The sequence below is a fragment of the Pseudopodoces humilis genome, chromosome 13 (assembly GCF_049639895.1).
Source record: "Pseudopodoces humilis isolate 2021_Gansu_Grassland_sample_001 chromosome 13, ASM4963989v1, whole genome shotgun sequence".
Taxonomy (NCBI): Eukaryota; Metazoa; Chordata; class Aves; order Passeriformes; family Paridae; genus Pseudopodoces; species Pseudopodoces humilis.
In genome coordinates, this window is record NC_142212.1 from 10,529,045 (window position 1) to 10,551,295 (window position 22,251).

The following is a 22,251-nucleotide window of genomic DNA, read 5'->3' on the forward strand; positions in this document are numbered from 1 at the left end:
ATCATCCAACTAATCATGTTTTACCTCTGTTGGTATTCCATTTTTCTGGTATGAACCTGGGTCAGTTTTGCATATGTCCAATCTATTTTATATATACTTGTTCACTCTATTTGCACACTCAGATGGGAGACATATGCCTCTTCTCATTTGGGCAGGCCATAGTGTTATTAAAATGGAAATGTGCAGGCTTTGGGATCCAACTGCAACATATGTTTAAAAATGAAAGATAATTCTTTACTTGTAAGTACCAGAAGAACTCAGAGCTTTTGACTCCATGTATAATTACCATGAGACCTTAACAGTTTAATTCACTAGGTAATTACATGGTTATTTTTTGTTCTATAAAAGGTAAAGAGGTAACATTTAATTTACAGGGTGCTGCATAATCCTGTAATTACTCAGTAATCTCTGTGTCGTCATACAATAAAAGCAGGGGCCTTTCCATGGTCCAGATATGACATGGAGGAAAGTCAAACCGAACTCAGCATTGTCAGGAAAATTGGGGCATTTCTTGGCCTCCTTCAGTTATGAAATTGAGAGAATGAGAGGGTGAGAAAGTGTAAGACACGGGCCTTAAGTGCAATGACAGCTGTTTGTGAATAAAGAATTTCCCCTCCTGGGTCAATGCTGTCTCTTGCCCTCTAGGATTCTGGAGAATCAGCTTTGCCAGGGGTCCAGGCCTTCCACACCCCTCTTTTCTTGCTCCATGCCTTTGCAGCCCATCTATCAGAGCTAATGCCTAGAAGAACGGCCTGTGGCATGAGTTTTGTTTCTATAACTGGCTGATTATTGTTTCTATTGCCCAATAACTAGTTTGGCTGTGAGGATAAACTCTCCAATTCCCCTCAGAATGGAGTAGCAGTGATTACAAGAAAGATGGCAATTTCTGTCAGAAATAAACTCAGAGCTCTTGTTAAGAGCCCTTCTCTCAGTTCTCTGAGTTGCTTGACCTGGAAGTGACTGAATTGTTTAAATGACAGGTAGGACATTTCCAGCCCTACAATGTTATGCATGTTCTTTCTCCTGCTACACTTCTCTCAGCATCTCCCTTCTTCCCCTTCTCCCCCAGCACAGCAGTCAGGCCTTCATTCGGAGTGTCTGAACATGTTATGCTGCCCTTCTCACTTCTCTGCAGATTTAACCATGATGTCCTGTCAAACAGGGCTTTGGCAAACACATCTATCCTATTTACATAGAAAAGATCAGCCAAAGTCTTGTTACATCTGCATCATTTTCCTCTGCAAATTGTGATGTGTTCAAAAAGGCCCTAGAAAATGACAGGACCTATCCCTTGATCAGCTCTGGGTACCTGCAGCTTCCACCACCTTCAAAGGCCCTGGTGACACCTCCCACACTCGTGTTCCAGCCTGTGGTGTGACATTTGCTCTCAGGCAGAGAGGCAGCGTGAGAAAGTTTCCCTTTCCAAAGTCCCATGGGAGGATTTGTCCTGGGCTGAGCCCACAGCGAGGAGAGCAGCACACGTTTATATAAATAAAAGCAGCACCTGCAGTTCCTAACAATTAAATAAATAGCCTATTAATCTTTATGTTTCAGGGTATTGGTGGCTAGTGCCAGGAAATCATCTCCTCACAGCCTGGGATAGCAGTGTACACTTATCTGGCTACAGGCACAGGGACTCTTCCTTTCCCTGGACTGTCCCTTTTCCTCTCTGGCAGTGTCATTTTTTCCGTGCTGTCTTCTGAGCTGCAGCGAGACCCCACTTGCTGAAAGAAGGTATGAGAGGGCAGTAAGCATGATTTCTAAGGTGCAGCACTCACAGTGCACACCACAGCTCTGGCTAAAAAATGTCCTTGTTCTGCCAGTGTACTTTAGGCATCCTCTCTCCTCCTCTCTTGACACAACAACCCATAAAAGCTGTGGTCTAATGCATTAATAATCTGTGAGTAAAGGTCCCAAAGTGGCCATTGACATTATAGCCATTAAGGTGCAGTGTGTCAATAACAAGGCATAGCACGAGAGCAGACACTCTGCCTGTGTGTGTGAGCACACATCCCCTCTGCTGTTTAATCCCACGCAGTGATTTCCAAGTCACATCAGCTTCTCTCTGATCTTGCGGGACTAACATGACAAGAATCCCCTACAACTGCTACCCTGTGCATTTAACAGGAGCTGTTTCAGCACAGGAAGGATGGAGAGATTCTGAACCTGCCTCCTCTCACATGCACAATAATTTATTGGGCTGACAGAGCCTGACCACAACAGTGTTCTTGCGCTGTTAATTTCTGTGGCATTTTCTGTTAACATGAACAGAGCAGTGCCCTCCTCTGGGATGCCAACACTCCACAGATCTAGGCGTCTTCCTCAGAGATGGAGATATTCCATGCAGGCCTATAAAAAGGAAAATTAATTGTGTCTACACACCCACACACTTTCTTAAAATACCACTAATATTTTACATTTCTCCGGTGGCTCTTTTCCTAGAAGTTTAGGAAGCACTTTGAAACCTTAAGTCTACAGATATCACCCCCACTCCCTGAGAAAAGAGCCCTCTCTGCTGTGCAAGGCACCAGCTGCTTGGCAGCATCTCAGAGCCACCAGCAGATCAGGACAGGACGTGAGGATGTCTGTTCATCTCTTGAAGAACAGCTGATGAGCAGAAGGCACTTTAAAAGAAGTGATATAAAGGATCAGCTCCTACCATATTATCAGGCCATTTAAAAAGAAGGCATTTTGGAAAGGAGCAGCTTTCTGTAATTTCTCTAGACTGCCCCAGTGAGCAGAACAGCAGGGAGGCTGGGTTTGCTGTGCCAGGTGCCTGGAACTCAGCAGAGCACCCTAGATCCCTGGGTCATTAGGGGATCAGGATGCACAAATTCATAATTTGGAGTTGTTACTACTCCTCTTACTTTTTCTACCCTTCTCCACACCCTTGGCTTTAAGCTTTGGGCTCACCCATTCTCCAAGTGGACTCATAGATATTAGCCTAAATACAGTTATAATTTACAGGATTCTTCTCCTCCTCCCTCCCTGGAGGTGGGGAAGTAGCTCCTGTGAGCACTCCTACGAGTTTCTTGGCTAGGGTGTCTGGTGTTCAGTGCTGCTTTCCCACACCACACACCCACACCTTATGGCACTCCTGAACTCCCCCTCACCTGGCACATTTTGCACCTCCTGAAGGTGCAGGGAAGGGGCTGTGAGCCTGGAGCCAGGACACTGGTGTGGCTGCTCCTCCACTGGTGCCAGGGGCTGCAGGAGCACAGAGCCATTGAGCAGTGACCAGAGGCTGCCAGTGACATGCAGCTAATTCACCCAGGCACTGTGCACGCTCCCATCGAGGCTCCCTTGCTGTACACAGACTTTAAGCAAAATGTAGATGCTGGCTGTGAAAGGCAACAGGCAATGCTGCCCTCCTGAATGTGGCATGAGCTGGCTTGGGGAATAAATAACAGCCTCAAAAGTCACTCCTAAAACTTGTAGAGAGACTTACATGAATGAGCACTGTTCCTTACTGAGGATGGGGGCTGGGTGTTGGAAGGAACTGAGAAGGAGCAAGAATCATACTGGAGCAGGAGAAATAAGAACAGCCTAGCAAAGGGGAAAACTGAGCAGCTGTAAGCAAACTCCAGAGACAGAACCGGATAGACCTGTCAAACATAGTCTAAAACTATCTTTTACAGGGTAATCAATCTTCCCAGAGGGACTCTCACTCAGGAAAAGAGATAAACATCTCAGACTAGAGGCATCAGTATCACTTGTATATGTCCCATCAAGGCTCAGTGATTCCCTCTGGGACACAGTAAAGGCACCATTTGTTCCTCACTGGGCCAGAAGCTGCCAGGAGAGCTCTGGCAGCAGAGAGGCAGTCCTTGGTCACCACTCAAATGGGGATGGTGCAGAAAGAAATGCTCTTTTGCCTCTCTGGGAAGGCACATATATATATATATATATATATCTCTGGGCTGATGAGCCATGGCAGTGCTTTGGATCTTGCTGGTTGACTTCCCCTCACCTGGTGTTGGAGCAAAGGGAAAACTGAGCTGACTCTCTGAAAGGACCAGAGCAAATTGCAGCTTTCTGCTCTGCCCTGAAGTAGCAAGGAAGGAGAAGCACATCGTGTTGCTGACCCACAGCAGAAGAGACTGACAGTGAAAGAGGGATCTGTCTGGCTGCCCCGTGACACTGAATTTAAAAAAGAAAGATTGGCAGTCCAACCAAGCAAGAAATCTTCTGCATTTTCCCAGAATATATTTTCATGACTTGGTTAACCCTATGATTAACCCTAGGCCATTCATCAGAAACTCTGCTCACCAGAGAAGGAGGAATGCAGAATGTTGCTTATTTCAGTCTGATTCAGAGAAAAGGCCAAGAATACTGACATCATCAGCCCACTCTTAAATTTTAGGGGAAAAATGGTGCATTGCAGAAAGCCTGAATCAGACTTCTAGAAGTTGCAGAAAGGTTAGCAGAAAGCAAGAAAAATGCTTAGCATAAAACATCCCAGTTTCATCCAGACAGGCTACCAAAAGAGGAGAGGAGGAAGAGGAAGAGCAGGGGTGTGAATCAGGGGTTATCCCTGTGTGGGACCAGGAGCTATCAGGTGTCACACACAGCATCTGGCCCATATCCTGCACTCTCAGTGCAGCCAGTGGTGTTTTAAACAGATTGACATAGATGTAATCAGGATCAGGAGAATGCAATGTGCATATTTGCTATAGGGAAGGCAGACTGACACTTGTTCTGCACATGAGGGGAATCAGCGACTCCCACGAGTGGAACATCCTCCACAAATTATTGCTATTTTGAACTTTGTGGATCTCAGCCCATCACTTCTGAACTTAGTGAGGTTTTACAAAAACCCCAAGGAAATTGAAAGTATTTTGCTCCTGGAAAAAAACAGTAACAGTAAAAGCTGAAGGCTTGTGATTCACTCTGAAGAACTAGAAACAGAGATTTCAGCTGGGTCAGCCCCTGGCATGAGATATGTAAAACAGAGCCAAGCTGAGGAATGGGAAACTGTAGAAGTTGCTGTGTGGAAACAAATGCAAGTGTTGGAAGTGAAAGGCAGTGTATTTTTGAAGTGTACTTCCAGGCAAGTAGGGCACAAGTAGTAATGCAGCTCTAAAAAATGCTAAACAGGTGTTTCATGGCCTTGGTGCCCTCTTCAATACCAAGAAAGTTCACTGTGCTGCTTCTTGGGGCTGACTGAAGTGAATTGGTTTGCCTTTGCAAAGTTTCTTGTTTTAATTCTTGCACAGATGCTAATGTCAGCATGATGTTTGCTTTGAGATCACACCAGAGGGTGAAATCACTTCTTGTCTTACACACAGGGGACTTCCGAGGGGGTTTTGGTAAAAATTCTACAGAGCTGCAATTTTTTTCAAATTGTGGTGACAATCACATTTGACTCACACCTCCTACCCCAATTTGGTGGACAAACCTCATCTGAACTTTAAGTTAATTGCCCAGACACAGCTGGTCTGGCTTGCAGTGCCACTGTGCATACTTGAAATGGCAGTAATTTCTAAAGGAGAAAAGGGAAGCTGGGTTTTGCTGAACACGACATTTCTTGCCAGCTCGCTCGATCCCAGAGTCACCATTTATGAGAAGCTCTTGCTAAAAGAGTTTGGCACATTGACACTCATCTGGCCACAATGCCAAAGGACCTTGGACAACCTGTGACTGCTGAAATACTGCCCAAGGACACATCCTCCCTGCTCCCAGGGCTGTGGCTGTTTTGAAAGCATTCACCCACAGACAGGGGCTTCAGCTACACTCCATCTGTGCACACAGGGGCCACTTTTGTGGCTTGCTCCACACACCTCAAGGCCTGCTCAGTATTTCTCTTTCACCTGTTTTCATGGATCCTGGGAAGACCAACGAGGTCTCTGTGTAGGTGCATCCCTGCTCTCTCAGAAAGCACAGCAGGTGTGCTTTGGTCTGAGGTCTGACTGCTCACACAGTTTGAACCACATGGCAAAGGTTACATGTGCAATACCAGCATCAGAACTGCACACAGAAACACTGGAGACAGGAAAGGATCTGCTTTAATGCTTTAATCACCTTTATATCCCATCTCCTAATATGTGCACAAGGCATAGTGAGATTCTTTGATACGAGACCTCAGCTCTTTGCCACAGTCTTTCCGTTTTGGCAGAAATCTGCAGGTCAAACCCCAAATACTAGTCCACAGCTATCCTTATGGAGAAATATATGACAAAATAGAAGAAAGAACGTGGGATATCACAACCTTTGACCCAGACTATCCTGCTTAGTGTTATCTAGTCACAGAGGGACAAAGGAGGCAGCTGCATGGTCTGCCCTGAATAATGTGGCTTCCCCCATCTCTTTTAGAACCCTTCTCCTTATTTATTTTCATGTCAATTTTGTTGATTAATTGTAAATTATGCAATCAAGACCCTTCCATTTATGTCTGTTCCAATAACAGAGGTCACTGGTCACTGCCCAGAGGACCCTGATTTCTGCCAGCCCACGTGTGCCTCTGACAGCTCTCTCCCTCCACACAGATGATGGGTTGCAGCCACACAGCTCCACAAACCTGGCCAAGAGAAGTGCCTTTCCCACCTCTCACCAGCATAACACTTCAGGGAAGGGGGAAAGCACAGAATGACGCTGCTGAGGAATGACCACGCCAAATGGGATTTCCCAGAGTGAAATTCCTCTGCACAGAGCCTTGCACTTGAGAAGTGTCCCCCATCACTAGGGATTGCATTCATGAGGATGGAGAGAGCAGTGCAGCTCTGACTGCCTTGCTGTGGAGAGCTGGCAGACTGCTTAGTTCAACTATTTGCTCTTATTTCTGCATGGCACACAACTGGGCACGTGGAAACCTTTCTCCTCTGTGGCTGCCTGACAGAACTTTTAAAATAACAGCACAAACCAATCACACAACCAACAAAGCAGGAAAGAAAATTGTTTCCAGAATGAATAGAAGAAACTCTGCTTTTTTTTTTTTTGTCTTTTCTTTTGTGAATACCAAAGGACCACTGAAGTTCAGCAAATCAGATTAGAGCAGTTTAATGGCATTTGTGCCACTGTGGTGACCTGGAGCTCCAGGCAAGAGAGAGGCTAAGTGGAGTGTAAAGCACTAATCCTTCCCTGCCCAGCTCCTGGCTCAACATGCAGGATAAGGCCACGGCATGTGCAGTGGGATGCTCCCTCTACCTGCACTCTGTCCTGAATTCTTTCCTGTAGATCCTATTCTCTGTCTCCCTGAACTGGTGGGGAGGAGATAGATTAAGCCCAGGAATCAGGGAGGGGTGGGTGAAAGGTGTTTTAAGATTTGATTTTGTTTCTCATTATCCTGCTCTGAGTTCACTGGTAATAAGTTAAATTAATTTCCCCAGTTTGGGTCTGTTGTCCCCATGATGGAAGCTGGAGAGTGATCTCTTCCTGTCCTTATCCCAGTCCACCAGCCTTTCATTACATTTTCTCTCCCCTGTTCTGAGGAAGAGACTGACAGAACAACTTTGCTGGGCATTTGGTGTCCAGCCAGAGTCTGCCCACTATAGTCTCCAATTTTCACCAATCAATCATTCTCATGAGCTGTTGGTGCATGATATGAGCAGATGTGCTCCTGCAGACTCTGACAGGTCTGGCTGTAGGGCAGGTTGTGAAAATCAGGCACATTTTATCACCAAAAAATTTTTTTTTGTATGAGGTGGAATGAAGACACTGGACTCCCTGGGTTTATGATAAGGTAGACCAGGAGCTGCTTGCAAACTGGGTACCTCAGGAAAAGATACCAAAGTGTTTAGAAGGAGGTGGGAAAAGCCAAGGGAGGAGGCTGGAACACCGGAGCAGAGAGGGTCAATGACAAAATCAAAAACCAGTGCTGGTAATTGGGGCTGTGGTAGTGCTGTGGTGCTATGGAGATTAGAAACTCAGGCAAACAGGATCAAAGGCAGGGAATTTGATAGGCAGCAATCTGATTGGGCCTGAGCAGGGATTTATTCATGAGGATCTGGAAATCACAACAAAACTGAACAGCTTTTCCATTACCCTTCTAGCTCCCAGTGGTGACTCGTGGCTCTGCAGAAAGCAAGTGTGGAGCACTTTTGCCAGCCTCTGTGAATTAATGGCAACTGACAAAGGTCAGTGACACAAAAACCAGATGGCTTCACCCAGACTAGGAAAGGAGGTGACCTTAAACCTGAACAGGGCTTAATCCTCTGTCTGACAGCAGAAGCAATGCAACCATCATAACAGTGCTCAGGATCTGTGTGGCTTCACATCTCTGATATGCAGGACAGTCAGGTCCAGAGACGAGGTTTGGCCAGCGTTGGTAAACTGGGATTTGGCCCTGCACTCCCCTGGGATTTTTCTGGGTTTACAGACCAGGCTTTTGGTGTCCTTGTAGCCTGCAAAGGGGATGGTAAATAGATAAAACTACATGGCAACCTGAGCTCTTAGCATACACACATCAAATTTGTTAACACTCACTTAAAAATTGCCAGCCCTCAAGAAAATAACTTGATACTCTGCAGAGTTTTCAGAGTCTCCAGCACAGCAAAGTCAGAGCTCTGGTCTAAGACCAGATTATAACAAGTGTTGAGCTCGACAGACAGAGAGGGGCTTCATTTTGACAGGCAGCCTCTGGCAGAGCTCTCTGTAACAGGCTACCAACCCAGCTGTCTCCCTGCCCCTCTGCCTGGGATAAGCACTCACTGCCTCTGTGTTAACTTATTCTGTCAGTGTGCAGTCTGATGATAAATCACTGTCTGGGGAATGGAGAGCACCACAGTGCAGACAGAAACACCTTACCCAAATCTCAGCCTCAGGGGTCACATCCTTTGGCAAGGGAGCTGTGGGCACCTTTGATTGTTGCAGCAGGTTGGAGCAGTAAACATAAGGGCCAGAGCTCAGATCATGCCCTTTTATTTTCCAGCACAAATGTCCCCCTCTTTGTGCAACATATACCATTAAAGTGAATCACCTGATCGATGTACTTTGTTTTATTGAAAGAAGAGTAAAAAGAAGGTGGCTTTGACTTTCTTAGAGGCAAGGAAAGGGTTGACTACCCACCTTACCTTCTGAACAAAACTGCAAAGCAAAAGCACTCACATTTCCCTTGCTATGAGACCACCCAGCCTGCACTTGCACAGGTATTTTGCAGCCTGGGACCTCCAGCCCAGCTGCTGTGCCAGGTCCCTTTGCAGGCAGGCTGGGATCTCACAGCTCACCTCCCTCCTCCAGACATCTCTCAGCAGTGGGAAAGAAAGCCCACAGGTCTAGACAATTAAATCAAAGTACAAACTGAGGAGGTGAGTGTGCTCCCACATCCCTATTAAAATATATTAGCATCACCCGAGGGGGCTGGAAGACAATAGGCTTTGAGGAGGAATCCTGATGATGAAGGAAGATTGTGTCTTATTTGAGAAGGGTGGAACTGAGCAGATGTGGTCAGTCAATGCAAAGGGTTTAATTTCAAACAATCATCATAATCATCATCATCATCACTATCAACCCCAGACTTCAGGGTTTTCTGAGTTGAAAAATTATGCAGCTCATTTGGTGTCAATAAATCTAGCTCCTGAGTGGAAAAAAAACCCTTAAATATTTCAGCACTTTGGGGCTGACTCATGCTGAGCTTGAAATTCAGAGGTTTGCAGCAGGAGCTCCAGCTATGCTTGAGCTTAATGAAAAGGTACACAGGCAGTATCCTCAGGAGCTAAACTGGCTTCTGCAGCCAGCAGGTTGGATTTTCAAATTGCCCCAAACTTTATTTTCCTTCCTACAAACCACAAAGTACTCCCCACCATCTCTCATGAACACATGAACTTCTGAGTCTTCAAGGCTTCGCTGTTTTCCTTCAGGGGCTCACTGATCCAGGGCATGAAATCAGGAGCCTGTACACACTTAAACAGCACCTAAACAACATCCCTGCCACTGAAGGTCCCTTCTGTCTGGGAGGATTGCATTGTATGGGCTCAACTTGTGCACTGTGGAGTGTGCTGAGTACTGTGGAAGGTGATCAGAGACTGGGAAGATGAGGAATAGGATCCTGCAGAATAATGATGAGAAGAGTAGAGAGATTCTCAAGTGACCCATAGGAGGGAAGGACATGGGGGGAGCCCACCATGAAACCCACCTGGGTGGGAGTTAAATGGGGAGAAAATTGGCCAGGATGTTGTGGCTGGATCTAAGGTCAGTGCTCAAAGGAGGGATCCCATATCTGACAATGGGACTTTGCTTAGCAGTGACAGGACGTGGTGTGAGCCAGAGCCTGCCTGAGAGGTTGGCAACAAGACAGCCAGCAGCTCCCTCAGAAGAAAGCACACAGCAAAGGGAAGGGAACACCTGGCTCCAAGGCATTTCCTATTTGTAAGGAGTGTCTTTTTCCCATGAAATGTGGGAGCTGTCTCCACCATAAAACTGACGTGATCTAGAGGATGTTCAGCCCTGCCTTAGCGGTATCCTGTTGTTCTGCTGGTTAGATGTGGGGGAGAATCACGGGATAAGTTATTGGTTTCTATCTGCCCATGATTTTGCAAGCTGACTTCTCAGATGCAGCGGGGGAAAGCAACAGGGATAAGGGCCCAGCAGGTGAATTCAAAGCAGATTACCTCAAACACATCGAGGTCCCAGGGAGTATTTGGAGCTGTTGTCACTGACCAGGCTTGTGGTAATGAATTTTTTACTCTAGGGATCAGATGTTCCCCTCAGTTATATTAAACTGATTTTTCCTCTAGATAAAGCCGAACTTCTTTCCCTGAGTCAATAGATTGGCTGGGGGAAAGACAGACAGAGGGTCTGGTACCTCAGGCCAGACTGGAAAGGAGGCAGTAGGAATCTGGATGGGGCTGATACCTCAGATGATACTGAGATTAAATGGGACAAAGAAACAGTGTCATCAACAACAATAGGATTTGTAAAACTGCATTTTCCCTACATTTCCTCTCATTTATCCCTTTCCTCCTTGAAAGCTGGGGACAGAATAAAAAATATAAAAGAGAAAAAAATAAATGTTAGGCCCTTGAAAAAAAAAGAGAGAGGGAAGGAGAGAAAGGGAGGGCTTGTTGGAGAGAATCTCTTTCCTTTGGGCACTGAAGTGTTCCGACATCAAACCTTGTGTCCTCATTAAGAAGCCCTGTGTCTACCGTTGTGACATCTTTATTCACACACCCCAAGACTTCAAAGACTTCAGGAGATTTCCTTGGTGGATTTAACAAAAAAATATCAGGAGATGAAACAGAGGAAAAGGCAGCCTGGTGCATTCTTGTTTTAATTAGACCTTGGGTGGAGGAAGGGGGGTGAGGGAGGAACAGAATCACTGAGATGCACGTTAAGGTGTGAATGCAAACACACACACACACACACACACACACACACACGCACACACACACACACAAACAATCTTGATCATTGGGACTCAACTTCTCTTCTTTCACAAGCTTTTGGAATAGCAAACAGACCCTGAATCTCAAAGTAACGATTGTTTTCCAGCCTCTAAAACAGATCCACATTCATCTCAGGAATTGGGAAGTGCTGCAGGTGAAATACATGTTTCTGTTGCCTAAACAAAAAGCTTCAAGTGTAACTAATGCAAAATTAAGAACAGGGACAATAAAAAAGACATTGAGCACACAGGAGAGACGATCTAACCATTCATTAACAATGAAGCGTGGGTCTAGGGAGAACCATTCCTGTTTTTCTAGTGAGCTGTCTTTTTTTTTTTTTTTTGTCTCTTTTATTAAATATACTATATTCCAGTGAATTTCCAAGCCACTTGTTTGACCTACGAGTCATTGGTGCTACTTGAAATCTGCAGTATGCCCCTTTTGGCTTGAGTATGTAGGTGTTACCACATGTTTCTTGGCCCCAGCAGGATGGCACCAACCCTTCATGATCTACTCTGATCACCACTGAAACTCCCTGTGATTTCAAAGTGAGAAACTTGGGGAGGTAGGGGGTGGCTTGGCAAATATCCTCAATGCTTCTCTGAAATTTTGTCTTTTTTGGTTACCGCTTCACCTAGCAAAACTTCTTCCCTTGAATGTCTGTGGGAAGCAAGAACCACAACGAATTGCTCTGGAATTAATTTAGACCAGTTTCAAATGCATATTTATGAGTCTTTCTTCTCAGTATCTAACCAGTTCTGGGGCCAAGACAGCTTCTTCCAGCAAAAAGAAACAATCAAATAATAATTAAAAATGTAATTAAAGAAAATAAAAGTCCACCTCTCTTCAGCTGAGATGGCTCTTGGGCCATATTTGGTAAGAGATAGGGAAACTCCCAGCTTCTGACTCCTGCTTTTTGAATGTTAGAGCCCAAATTTTGCAGGGTGTCCTTTCACTGACAGCAGCATTGTTTTCAGGCTCAGGACACAAAGTGTCCCCAGGCCCAAGTGGATGGGGATGGGGACACTGCTCCCTTCCTGTGCCCTTTCCCTGGTAATCCACTGTGGAACCCCCCTCAGGAAGCAGGGCTGGCTGGGGGCTGTCCCCACAGAGGGCACACACACTGCTGCCACCTGCAAAATCTAAACAGCGCCTCACAAACAGCTAAACACAGCCCAAAACAAAGAGGAAAGATCTCTGCACAGCCCTGCTCCTGTGTCAGGGCCCGAGAATCTGCTCTCAATTGCAGCGCTGTTAGCGGAGCCCCACACCTGGCCCTGCTCGTTCACTGCCGCTCCTGTCGACAATGGCACTGATGAGCCGGTACAGCCATGAGCTGGGTTTGTGGTACCCAGCACCCTCCTACAGCTCACATTGCACAGGCAGCGCTGCTTCCCAGGGAGGGAGCAAGGGTTGTGCAGAAACAAGATGAGATTCAGGAGACAGCAGGAAAAAGCTGCCCCCCGTGTGAGGACCAAATCCACCCAAGGACAGGGTAATAAATCCCCCAGCAGGTCTGAATTCCAGTTAATTACAGAACCAGCTGATGGCTGATAAAAACAAGGCAGATCCGCACCTCTGTTCTCACTTAGTAGCCTGTGGCTGCCAGCCAGTGAGAAAAGTGTGCGTATTGATTTGATTATCTTGTTTGTCCACCTAGACCTGCTAGTTGCATCTGCTCTTCCCAGTTCAAATGAAGTGTTTTCCACTGATTAATTAATTTTAATTTGTTTTTGCTTCAAGTGCAAGATTTGGTTTTCATTGACAGGCGAGTGCCCATATTCCAAAGCCGCCACAGTTAACAGATGCCCCTGTGCTGCTCAGAGCTGAAGTTCTCCCATTTTGCTAAAAAGTACTTTATGTATCGACTGAAACCTCTCCTTTTTGCCTGCCTGGTTTCTAGAAAACACAAACCAGCTCATCTCTAGGATGGAGGCTGCCTGGGGTGCTCTGGGAGTCCTTTTGTGCCAGGCCCCGGCGTTTCCTCACTCCCTTTCCCCAGGTTCTCTCTGGTGCAGGTCCAGCCATGCTGCTTTTATAGCCAGGAGGAGGATATCCCCCAGCATGTGAACCTTGGCTCCTGCCACCATCCCCAGTAGCACATCCATGGCCACAGCCCCGGGGAGGTGAAAAGGGGCAGGCAGGTGAAGTTTCACTCCTTCCCTTTCAATTGGTGCCACCAGCACATTTGCTTCAGCCCGTGTCATTAGCAAGTAGCACTGTGTCCTGTCATTAAGGCCAGAGAAATATGAGTAATAAAATGCCTGACTATCAGTATTTTGCCTAATGCTCCTAAAACACATGAACAAGCTCTAAATGCCAGGAGACTGGCAGTGAGAGGGAATTTATGGGATAGCAACACCCATGTCTGGCTCGCTCCTGCTGAGGGGAATGGGCTTTGTCGGTGCCAGGAGGCAGGTCTAAAAACCTGAGCCCTCCCTGCACATTAGCAGTGTTTTACAGGGGATTTGTAAAGGAAGGAAATAATATTTACCTTTCTGGCAATAGAGGGAAACTGGGGGAGGAGGAGATTTTTGGGAATGTCCCAGTGCAGACCAGGATCAAAGGCAGGACAGGAATGCAGCTCAGCAACCCACAGCTCTTCTGGGGCCTGTGGCAGAGTGAGAACCATCACTGAATAATGAACACTCCCTCAGTTTTCCTGTTCATGCAGAAACGTGCAGAAATGGACAGCAGTCTGTTTTGACCTGCCACCTTTCCCCCAGTGTTTTCCCTGGGGAAAGGGAGCTGTGGTTTGTATCCAGCCTCCTCAAAGAGCAAGACAGATGTTGCTATGATGGTGCCTGAAAACACTGCGCTGCCCAAAACTTTTCATCCCACTGATGAATTAGCTGCTCAGTGGAAAAGAATTGAGCCAGACAGAGATCTCAGCCAGCCTTGGATATAATGAGTTTAAGACATCATCAGTCAAGGGGGATTGCTGGCCAGGTATATCTCAGGATTATCTCTTTACCAGGGATTTCTAAATTGCCCCAGGACAGCCATGCAAATAAGGCAATCTGGACTGGAAGTCTCTTTAGAGGGACGGTGACTCTGCTGATGGGCCAGGATACTGCTGGGGTCTTGTGTGATGCTGAGCTGGGACATTCCCCCTACTTTGGTTTGATCCATCCAAGGCTTCCACCAGCAGCAAAGTTTATGGATGTGTTTGTGGGTGCAAGGGATGGGCCAAGGGAATTAGATGAGGTGAGCAGCAGGGCACAGAAAAAGACAGGAAGATTAATGGCAGGGACACAATCAAAAACAAAAGTTAAAATGGAAATGTTAATCATTTAAAAGAAGGCCTCAGTGGAATTACTTGCTTTATGGCTTAGAATAAAAAATAGAAAGGGGAAAAGAAGGAGGAGAAGTCCCACTAAGAATAATTTAGTGCTTTGTGTAATGAGCTGCCTTTCTTTCTGGTAGTTCCCTCTGGTGTCTTATCACTTACCCTGTGATTGACTGAGTCCTCTCTTTGCCTGCTCCTGCTAAATGGTGATTTGCCATCTGGTAGTCATAATTTCTTTTCTTTCATTTTTTTCCCCCCCTATCCTATATTCTTTTGTAATTAGAAAATAAATTACTTTTTTTTTTTTTAAACTGAAAAAGAAACATGTCTAGCATATTACTTACAGATGACAGTTGGTGTGTGCTCAGTAGCGAGGCAGAGGGGAGGGACTTGACTCCTGTCTCATTTGGACAGATCCCAGCTGACATGCCAATGGATGTGTCAGCTTTTCTCCTGAGAGCACGGGGTGCTGAGAGAAGGGCTGGATGAAGCAAGCAGTGGCCAGTGACTTTAGTGGGATGAGAAAGCTCCTATCTGAGGAAGAATGGCAAAGGTGAAGGCTCTGATGGGCTGGGACAGCATGATAGCCTGAACCTGCTGCTCCATGCAGCTCTGCACAGGACCTGTGTCAGACTTGAGCTTTGCACTCTGCTGCCACCAGCTACGGAGGGAGCCTTGAGTTTGCCAGATGCTGAGCAGCCTGTCTGAGATCAGGGTGCAGGATCTTCCCCTCAGGGCCAGCAGACGAACACTGCAAATGCCTGCTTGCAACCCAATTTCTCTTCAGCTTGTTGCCAGCCTCTTCTCTGCATCCTGTGTGCTCACTCTGACTGCCACACTCCCATTATATCTTTGTACAGCAGCAGCTCACTCTGCTCTCATTTGAGTTGCCTCCTCAAGGTGCTCCAGTAATTCAAGTGATAAATAATAACAATAATAATGCAGAAGTCAGTTGAATTGAGCTTGATTACTCTGTGACTGAGTTTGGGCTTGATTGACTGAAAGCAGCACACATCCCTCCAGTTGTTATCCTGAGAGCCTCATTTTCTCAGTGCGGTGCTGCTTCTTGTAGCCTCAGACCCATTGGGCCTTGAGGCCTCTGCCAACATGCAACCCCATCATTTCCAGAAAGACCCCACTCTAAGGCACTATTTGAATTTACATTTTTGGCACATCATATACCGAGGCAAGAAAATGGCAGGGAAAACACCCCGTTTCTGTACAGTGCCAACAGAGATGTGTTTTCCCTTGTTTCCTAGGCAAATGTTTCCTGGGAGGGAAGGCATTGGTTTGATGTGGCTTCAAAAGGTTGTTCTTTTCCTGGTTAAACTGGATACGTCCACACATTTCTGAGTATTACACCATGTGCCTGATGGGTTATGTATTTGTGTGCATTAACTTGGAGGGAAAGAAACACAGCCTCTAAAGCAGGAAAAGATGTAGTGAACATATGTTCAACTGTTGGATATCAGTCTTTGCCCCAACATTGTTCCTGTAGGAGCCATGAGTTGTTGAGCTGCCTGGTCTCCCTCTATCCGAAACTGGAGACAAAGGGCAGTTCCCCAGGGACAGCCTTGTTTTTTGGGGACAGCTTTGTTTTTTATAGTCTCCTTTTACACTATGTTCTGCTCTGCTCTGGTGCTTGCATCTGTTCCTGGTGTGGGTCTGTGCTGTGTTTTCAAGGAAGATGCTGATATCAGAAGTGGGTGGGGCATTTGGTAACATCTTTGGTTGAGCCCAAGAAAGACAAGGAAGAAATTGTCTGTGTGAAATGGAAGATGTGGGGTTTTTTTGTCTTAATGTGGATGAATGAAGAAAAAGGAGGGAAAGAAAACAACTCATTTTTACTCATTCTCTAAGCAGCAGCCACTGTAGTGCTATAGCCAGGAGCATCTGAGAGACAGAAGGAATTTGACTAACAAGAAAATGCTGTTATACAGACCTAATTATAGTGATTGCACCTGTTAGAGAAAACAATAAGCAGTAAAATGAATAAACCTTCCTGGGACTCATTTTATCAATGAAGCGTGACCATGTGAAAACTCCACAGAGAAAAACTACAAGGAAGGCGTAGTGTACTCAGACCTCCTCCTCTCTGATCTCCCATCCTGTAATCAGATGAACAAGATAACCAGGGCAAGCCTTGTCTTCATCTACTGGCTGCATGTGGCTGTGTGCAGATGCAGATGTCCTGTTAATGGGATACCTTCTCTGTTTCAGTAATATCTTCCCACTCAGGGCGTTTACAGATTATGTGGTTTACAGATTACACATTATGTGGCTGCAATCTTCTGATGCTTAGGACAGAATTGTGCACAGGTCCTCAAAACCCTGCAGAATTTGACAGTTATCCTAAGGGTGGTGGGGAAGTCTGTTGATTCTCCTCAGAGTCAGTAGATCGGTCAGGGATGCTGTTAAAAAACAGTTCCATCTGTGGTGATAACAAGCTCTTGGGTACAATCCCAGAGTCACTAGGAGTGGTGTGGAAAGGACTGTGTTTTACATGTTTTAAATGTGTTAACAAATCACTCTTTATGCAAAATGGTGAAAAATTGCTCCTGCTCCACTGCCTTCCCACCTCTCGTGGTCCCACAGACCTCATGGCATCCCTCCCTCAGGATCCACAAGATCCCACCTGGTGTCTCCTCCTACTGAAGCAGTGCCCTGCTCCTGGCTGTCTTTTCCCCTTCTCCCCCATACCTTTCTGAGCTCCCAATTATAGCTCTGCACTGCAGAGGCACATCTAACACTGAGCTTTGCATGCTTCTGTGGTTAAAGCAGACAAAGAGGATTAGCCTTTTTTAAGAGTTAATGCTGGCTTTTTGCATCCAAAGATCTCAGAGCAGGGGAAGTGTCATTAGCAGTGTCTTGTGGATGGCAAAATTGAAGCATGAGGAGATGAAATGAATTTGCTTATTGGATGATTATTCCCTTGCCCCATTTGCCTCACATCTCACAGCCCACGTCCTGGGCCAAAGCCCTATTATGTGACACACGGCCCAGACAGAGGCAAAGCCAAAGAAACAAGGAATCCTGTGATACTAAATCTCATTTCTTCTTTTCTTTTTCCAAGAATGCTGGCATGTACAAAAGGACAAAGAAACATCCCAATCTTTGTAAAATGTCTGAGTGACAGCCCTGGTGTCTGCAGTCCTTGGGGCACTTTCTGAATGTGCTGAACAATGACGCCTCCAAAATATTGACCCAACAGCATGCCTCGGCCCTGACTCGGGGGGAAAGAGATGAATACTCTTTTTGATAACTGTTACCATTGAAAATCGCCTCTCTTATTGTCAGCTGGAGCAAGAGAGCTTGTAAGAGTCACTTGGTGATTCAAGCTTTGAGTTACCAGCTTCTGGGAGCTGCCTTCAAATCATTGCTGTGGATAATAGCTTTTCCCGCTTCTCAACCAAGTCTGCCCCAGTAGGTAAAGGTATCCATAACTAATTAGTAATAACTTAGGCCAGATCTAAAGGAAACTGGACAAATAATTAATGATGAATAATTTATTGGATGAATTTTGCCTCTTTTTCTATTTGTGAATTTTCTATGCTTGCGGTGTTGATTTCTCCAGCTAATCGGTTGTTTGAAATTGTTTGCTGATGCAAATACTTCTTGGTCTGCTCTTGTCTCTAGGAGAAGTTCATTAAGAGTATCCCCAAACCAAAAGGAATTGACTAATTTTAATTGGACACAGAGGCCACATGGCATAAATGCATTTTGTGGCATGAATATATATTTTTCCAATTCACTGACTGAAAGTATTCTTTCAGACTGTTTTTTCCTTTCAAATAGTCTGTCTGTGTGAGCATCCCTTCTAGTCAATATGCCTGCTGGTTATTCCTGCTAAAGAAACTCAAACAGATTCCAGAAGATGATCCAAACATGCTAAACAAAAAAGAAATAAAAAAAAAGAACCTGGAAAAGATGTTTGAATGGAACTGGATGTGAAGTTACTTATCTGTGTGTAGGAATACTTGTATTTGTGAGCCTGCATAAGCACAGATATTGTTCTTTTATTCAAATTAGTTTAAAAGATACTTGCATTTGCTTATAGTAGAAAGATAAACAGACATCCAGAATTAAAAACATTTAACTAAAATCTGCCTCTCTTCTGTGTGACACTGTATTATTATCCCTGCTTTGGGTCCAGGCAGCATCAGCGTGTGCTCTAAGACATGTACCAGCCAACACAACCTTGATTTCTTGTCCTAAGGACTTCAGAAGGGCTGCCTTAAAGAAAAGCTGAACCTATGGCCTCTTCCACTAGCATGAAACTCTAAGCTCACATCTTGTATCACAACATCTGTAACATACAGCAAGCAGAAAAGGGGTTCAGACATGGAGCAGGCAGGGTGAAAACAAGCCACCCAATCTGATAATGAAAAGCAAGCACTTGGCCTTGGTGTGGAGCATCTCAGATAAGTAGTTTAATTGGCAAGCTCTGGTGTTGGAGGGAGGTAAATCTAAGCTAAATTAAAAGATTAAAAAGATATTTTTTCATCAAGTGGCAAAATGGAAGAAGGGGACAAGTCTGCTCAGGAGAAAATGAGCAGAAAGGAACTGTGAATGTTGTGAAAATATATCCATTAGACCTGCCTTATCGAAACGTGCTTTTGCCAAGCATCCAGTCCTGCATCTCCATGGCAACATGGCCTCATCAACAGAGAAGAAAGTGTTTATGTCAGGATGGGCCCAAACACGTAAAAGCCATTTCAATTTGGGGGCAACACGATCTTCTTCAATCAATACTGCACACATAGTAATGACTCCTGCCACTTTTTTCATAAATCTCCACTTTCTGCTTTCATTTCCTGTGGTTTGACATCACTGTGAACTGGAACTAGGTTTAAATTTCCTACAGTTTTCAGCCCGCTCTGCCCTCATCTGCCACACATGGAGCCTCATGCAGCAAGGTTTCTTTGTGACACACTCGATGCACAGTGTACTAACAGGTGGGATTAGCCTGGTCTGAAATATGAGACAGGCTTGGAGGATTGCCCCAGTGGTGCCATCCATGGATGTAACAGCTGGAATCCTGGTCATGGCTGAGATGAGGGGCCTGGCAGAGGATGGGGGCTCTTTCTCTCTAGCACTTACCTCTAATGGGAGGCAAAATTTAATGCCTGTCTGGCATTAAAGAAGATGATGAAGAATGATTCTTCTTCATCTGCTCTGGGTGGGGGTAGTCCTTTTGCACTGAGGTTTGGGGTAGGCTTTGGACTATCAGAATCTGAATCTGTTGAATTCTGCAATCAAAATCTGAGCATCTTGACTCTCCAGGAAATTGTGGTTCCCCTTTTAGGCATGGTTGATAGGTCTTCTGTCCACACCCTGTAACTAAAAATGGGGCTTCTTCTCCATTTTTTTCCCTTCATCTCCAGTTTGAGATCTCATTCTTCTTGACTGCCAGCTGAATGGATTGGTCTTTCCAAACAATCAGCTCAGCAGTACAGCAACAGAAACCACCACGTTGCCAAAGGTATTTCTGTGTGCATGCAAGAGTCTGCAAGAAGGATGTGTGCTGGGAAGGGAGAGATGGAATATGTAGGAGATGTAAATGCCTATCTCTATTTGTCATTCAAATTAGTAGGTCTTAAGTGTATGATCCAGCATATTGCAGTAGGCTGCTAAATGCTTTACTGTGGAATTTACTAAAGAAATGTAAAATATCTTTTTTCATAATAACTGCAATCTAGCTAGACTTAAAGCAATACCTTTTTTGTTGTTTTATATTCTATTTTGCCATTTGTAGAGGGATTTTTAAACATACCTCCAATTGAGAGAACATCTTTAAACCCTGTTGAGAACTGCAATTTGGTGAAAACAGAGGCAAAGAGAATTCCACATTTGTGTATTTTAGCCATTGCAGACAGAGGGAAACTCTTTCTCCAGACAGGTATTGTTGCCTCTGAATGTTACAGGAGGGTCAGTGATTTGGATCCTGCCTGTTCCCTGGAGGCCTTCAGGTTTTGAACAGAGGCTCTTTGGTGATTGACATGTTTGATTCCCAGATGAATTTCCCAGCCTTGTAAGCACACTCTGCATGTTGGTGTGGCACCCTTCAGTGCTGTGGCCAGAGCCTGGAGGAAAAGAACACAGGGAGGTGTGTTTAAGTTACATTATTGTTATTACTTTAAGTTACATATATGCTATTAAAGTAATGACTTGAATTTAGAAAGAGGCTGTCATTGCTAAACCACACACTGTTTACAAATGGGTTTATAAACTCTGTGCTTGAGTCATCCCCAAGTGAGGCAGGAGATTTCTCTGTAAAGGGTCTGTCATCAGTGCAGCTCTACACAATCTGTGTCAGTGTCTACCACAGCGAGGCTTCAAATGATGTGCACTTGCTTCATGCACCTGGCATAGGGAGTGGAAACCCCTCTGAAATGTGTGGTGACACCTCACTGCAGGCAATGATGCACTGGATGGGGTGCAAATAAGGACCTGTGTATCCTCTGTTTGTCTGGCCATCTGTGTGTATGTCTGAGATGTCATCTCACCATGGGCTGAGTGGTGGTGTCACCTGGAGGCTGTCAGTGCCTGGCAAGTTGTGTCCTGAGCAAGGAGACACTTAGAAAACACAAACCAGAATTGCTATTTTGGTTCCTTCATTCCTGAGTAGACATGTTCATGGTCGTTTGATAATCTGGATGACTTTCCTCATTGGTGACTGCAGTAATTGGTAAGAGAATTGAGAAGGATTTGGGCAAGGACAGTTTTAATGAGCCTCTGGTGTTGACATGGGCTCATCCTTTCCAACCACTGACAGAAGTGTCCAGAAAATGGTTCATGGACTGGAAGTCATGAGCTGTCAGAATTTTTCAGAATTTTTCCAGACTGATTTTTGGTGAAGGTGAATCTCTTACCACCCTTCTAAAATGAAATTCATTTCCTATTAGAAATGAGTTTGAAATACCACCTGAAGGTAATATCAGGGAAAAAAAGAGACCATTTTCCTCTTGGCTTCTCTTGGAACAGGAAAGATGAAGGTGGTGGCAGCCTTCAGCAAGAAAGCATTTATTTTCTCACACCTTGTTTTCTTCTCTTTCTTCTTTCAGAGCAACACCTTTCATGTGTTTGGTGTCCTGGGGGTTGAAGAGGGACTTCCTCTCACAAAAGCCAGATTAGGACTAGCAGAATGATGAAAAAAAACCCCATTTAACTTCTTTCCCCAGTTTAGTGACTTCTCTCATTCAGCCCTGCTTTTGAATTCTTCTGAAATTGGAGAGTTCAAGTGAGACCCAGAGCTGTCACTTTACGACAGTTCAATTTCAGTCCATCAGCTAAATAAATCTCTTAAGTGGTGATTTATGCTGTGTCCCCTCCCAGTTCTTCATCTGCTCTGGGTGGGGTAGTCCTTTTGCACTGAGGTTTGGGGTAGGCTTTGGACTATCAGTATCTGAATCTGTTGAATTCTGCAATCAAAATGTTGTTGTATGAGGAGGAGGAATTAGGGTTAATGTTTGGGTAAGATCTGGCTCCAAAGGAGCACAGCACAGGGTTTACTCCATTCGGGGCAAATCCAGGATTTGTGCGGGATGCAGCAGATTGAGTTCAGTCTTTTTGTCTTTGAACTGATCACTTCCAGTCCCTCAACACAGATGGGCTTCACAGGGCTGGTGGAAAATACATCCTAAA